The sequence below is a fragment of the Anas platyrhynchos genome, chromosome Z (genome assembly GCF_047663525.1).
Source record: "Anas platyrhynchos isolate ZD024472 breed Pekin duck chromosome Z, IASCAAS_PekinDuck_T2T, whole genome shotgun sequence".
Classification (NCBI taxonomy): Eukaryota; Metazoa; Chordata; class Aves; order Anseriformes; family Anatidae; genus Anas; species Anas platyrhynchos.
The window spans coordinates 44,212,943-44,217,213 of NC_092621.1; the positions used below are offsets into that span (position 1 = coordinate 44,212,943).

General features: G+C 38.7%; 1 long non-coding RNA gene across 1 annotated transcript; it reads right to left on the reverse strand.

The window, feature by feature from the left end:
- Positions 1-237: 237 nt before the first annotated feature.
- LOC140000835 (uncharacterized) lies at positions 238-2,396 on the reverse strand. The gene is made up of 3 exons (XR_011806078.1): positions 2,257-2,396; positions 1,821-1,910; positions 238-360 (listed from the first exon to the last, which is right to left on the reverse strand). It is a non-coding gene; the product is annotated as an uncharacterized lncRNA (long non-coding RNA).
- Between the last annotated feature and the right edge of the window lie 1,875 nt (positions 2,397-4,271).

The window sequence follows — 4,271 nt, forward strand, 5'->3', positions numbered from 1 at the left end:
TAAAATAAGTTTTTGCGGTGGGTCACAAACATCATATTTTTTGTGTCCTCCAGCAACAGATATTTTTGGCTTTGATTTAAGTAGCTGTTTGACATCTTCAGATATGAAACTGGCTGGGACTGTCATTTCTGTTCTTGGTGAGTCAGCATTTTTCTTTACAAAATCTGTTTGTGAATAAACGTTACTAACAAAATCACGACAAAGAAAACTGCATTTGTTATGTGCTGCAGCATCCCAGTTATTAGATCTTGCAGCTGACTGTATGGCATGAAAGAGAGAGATGTGCATTTGTTCCAAAAGCCATTGATACTTTTCCTGCTCATTTTTAATATTTCTGAGGGATAACAGCAATTCTGACACCTGAAAAAAAAAAAAAAAGAAAAAAAAAGGATTTTTTTCTCATTAATGGCTATGAAGATAAATTCTGTGGATTAATAGGAAGTTTTATTTTGTTAATATTATTATTGTTATTACTTTCATTTCTTAAAAGAATACCAGTTTTGATAAAAGTCATGTTTTGGTAGACATTAATCTTCATACCATGCAAACAGGTCATGCTTGTCACAAAAATCTTGCATTACAAACATAGGATAAAACAGTATTCAAGGGCTAGAGATGAAGATAGAAGCAAAATGATGATGTAAGATGTAATGAGCTGTGTTCCCGACACTCCACAATGACGACCATTCCCTTTGGACTGGATCTGTATCAATATATATAGGTGTTTCTTTTATAATGTTTATAACAGACTGTAGATGACAACAACTCCATGAAAAGTCATCTCTAATTTTTCCACTTCATGCCTTGATTAACAAAATTGTCCAAAACTATTTTTAAAATGTCATTTGACCTGAACAATGCATTGCACTACACAGGCTATGTGTATAAAACAGATCACTAAAAGTGAGAAAATGAATGTAGAGAAGCTGTAACATTTTGTATCCCTCTACTTAGCCTATGTCCAGCACTCAGTGCCAGTGAATTTCTTACCAGAAAGCTACTAAGACGATGCACCAAATCAGAAAAAGAATGTGCTGTTTATTTGCTGTCATATACTATTATGTACTGGATCCAAATATTATGCATTAGAAGTCATTTTATTTTACTGAAAACTCACAGAAACTGACAATTTCTGTGTAGATGTAAGTAGCATTGCTTAGAATAAAAACTACTTCAGACAGAATGCCTGCTGTTAAGATTGCAATGTCCTTCTGTTTTATTCAAATAGCACTCAACATTTACAGAAGAAATCAAGTGAGCTGCTTCCATTAAGGTAACTGAGTATTAAGGAACACACAATCTAAAATCCAAAGTGGAATCTGATATCTGGCACTTACTGATGTTCTGATCAAGCATTCTGATATACAACCACTGAGAAACAAAAAAAAATGATCTTGTTGATTTACTGCATGAACATAAGACAAATATAGATATATATCTTCAGAATAGGAGCAAATGATAGTAATTGAAATGCTATGCTTATAAATACTGAACTTGAAATGATAAACTGCTACAAATTCTGTTACCAATTCTTTTTTCTGCTACAAAAATTAAATGCAATTGTACTTGTGACTCAAAAAAAGTTCCTCTGTATTTTCTTGCTAGGCATCATTCCATTAAAGCCTGGCATACCTCCTCACTCTGACAGTTCCACTATACATACCAAAGAGCATTTTGAATAAATAATAATTTGGTACTGTAGAGGTACCTAGGCAATTGTTTTTGGAAAAACAAAACAAAACAAACCCCACCCACATTGAATATATAAGGAAGTAGACACAGAAAGCCTCCAATTGGTTTTATACTGCTACAGCTCTTACTTTACAACCAAAAGAAAAAGACTCTTTCTTCTGCTCAGGATCTTCTGGCAGTATATCATTCCCAGTTTGATCCATTGTGGCCTCACTATGCTGAAAAAAAGGAAAGATATTTTAATTAAAAGATGTGAAAATGATAGGTTTAGAAGGGGAAAAGATGAATAGGAAAAATACAAACGCCCAAGAGGGACTCAATTCAACATTTCTCAGCATCCTCTGAATTAACACTGGTATTTCTGTATTATGCATCTGTACTGGGTCTGGCTGGGATGGAGTTAACCTGCCCTGCAGCAGCACTTGTAGCTAGAACAGCATTGGTATCACACCAGCGTTGTGTCTGCTGCTGAGCAGTGCTGGCACAGCCCCGGGACTGCCCCCCAGAGCCAGCAGGATGAGGGTGGGCATGAGGTGAGGAAGGAACAACACCAGGGCGGCTGACCTAACCCAGCCAAAGGGATATTCCGTGCCATGCGATGTCACACTCAGCAGTCGGGGTGGGAAAGAAGGGGGAGTGGGGAGTGGGAGCTCTCATTGTGAAGACATCTGTTCGCCCAAACAATCGCTATGCGTATTGAGGCCCTGCTTCCCAGAACATGGCCAAACATTGCTCGTTGATGGGAGTTAAGAGAGTAATTTTATTTTTTTTTTCTCTCTGTTTCTGCATGACTTTTTATTTTATTTTTTTAATATTTTTTTCCCTCCACCATGGAGGCCACAGCTCGGCCTCCCCACCCTCTGAGAGGCTCAGGGCAGGGAGCGGCAGGGCGTGCTGAGGCACTGCAGGGGGGAAGATGGCGGCCGGGGGAAGATGGCTGCCACAGGCAGGGCCTTGGCCTGCTGGTGGTGTTTAATTTCTATTTGGCCAAGTTTTACTAAATATTTCACCTGGGGTGAAAAAGTTCTCTTTTGCTGCCTGCTTTCACTCTCCTCCCACCTCCTGCCCCAGAGGCCGCTTTGGCGAGTTAGAAGCGCTGTGAGCCATGGTAGGTGTTCGTCATGCAGCAGGTGACGGTGCAGGCAGGTCTCTTGAGCTAGCAGGGGCAGAGGTGTCAGCAGACAGGAACAAAGCCCCCGCCTTTGCAACGCACCAAAACCTTCTCTGTTTGAAACTCAGCTCAGGCAGATTCCCACTGGAGTACTATTTTCCAGGAAATATTTTTCAAATTAATAATGAACCAAGGGCTCTGCTTTTAGAGTTGCGTGCATGCAGAACCTCTTTATTGAGACACATGAGCCTAATTATAATACAAGGCTGTTCTAACCAGTTTTACGACAGCCCTGGCTGCACTGATTTCATTAAGACAAAGGATGGCACATATACAGATTTAATGTGAATAGCTTTCTTTGTCAGGACCCAAACCTGGAACTCATGACAGTTGTTCTGAGTGCAGCGTAACTGCTTTACAGTTCTGTCACGGGCAATGCCTGTAAGATGAGAATGGTGAAGATCCTTGTTAAATGTCTAACAGCCTTTGGATTTGTGGATTGCACGAGCATTCTGAAATTCTAAACTAATTGTAGAAAACACATTATTCATGAAAAGAATATTGTGGGAGGCAACTTACAATAACCTTGCAGCAGGTAGTTGAGGTTCCCTAGGACATAAGCAGGTGATCTCGAGCTCATCTTAATAGTGTAGTTTGAATAACATACACTCATTTTATAGCTACCACTGTGCTATGGTTTCTGCATGTTTCAGCAAAAGAAAATAGGTTCCTCTCTTAAAGTAGTGAAATGCACAATGCAACAAGTTAACATAAACTCAGCTTCACTAGCTTAGATTCAAGCACTTGTTTCACTAATCTGCTTGAATCTTAGTTCATAGCTTGAATAGTAAAGGCAGAAATTGAGAAGATGTATCTCAAGGAGAAGCAGTATGATTTCTAAACAAAGCTTCCAAACATCAGATTTACATTATCACTATTTGCACCCAAGTATTGGATTTTCTATTTATTTTTTGAGGGTGGACTGTTTCATTAGATATTCACTAGAAAAATCAACTTTTTCTGTACACTTAAACCAAATCTAATTTGCAAACAGGAGGATCACATACTGTAAATTTCTTATGAAAATGGAGGTTGACAGGAGGGACTATTTCCTATTCCCTACTACCTGTGTTCTTTGTAACATCCCACAGCATTAATCTTGCCTTTTCTCCTTATTGAATACTTGCTTGTATTTAAGCTTCTGATGTGAAACAAGTGCAAAGAAGGAAAGAGTGCAATTAACAGCAAAACAATCTAATTTAAGTACAATTTTGCTACCCTGTACAACTATTTAGCATTGAATCAGAAGGCATACCGTGCTTAGGAATGAAAGGTCTATGTGAATGTGTGAATGACTCACCATGAACAAATCAAAGACTGTGGATGAAAAAGGAAGTGGTTGGCTAGAAATCTCTGTGAATTCTACTTTTCGAGTTATTTCAAGTTTTCAGAGGCTCTCTCATTTCAT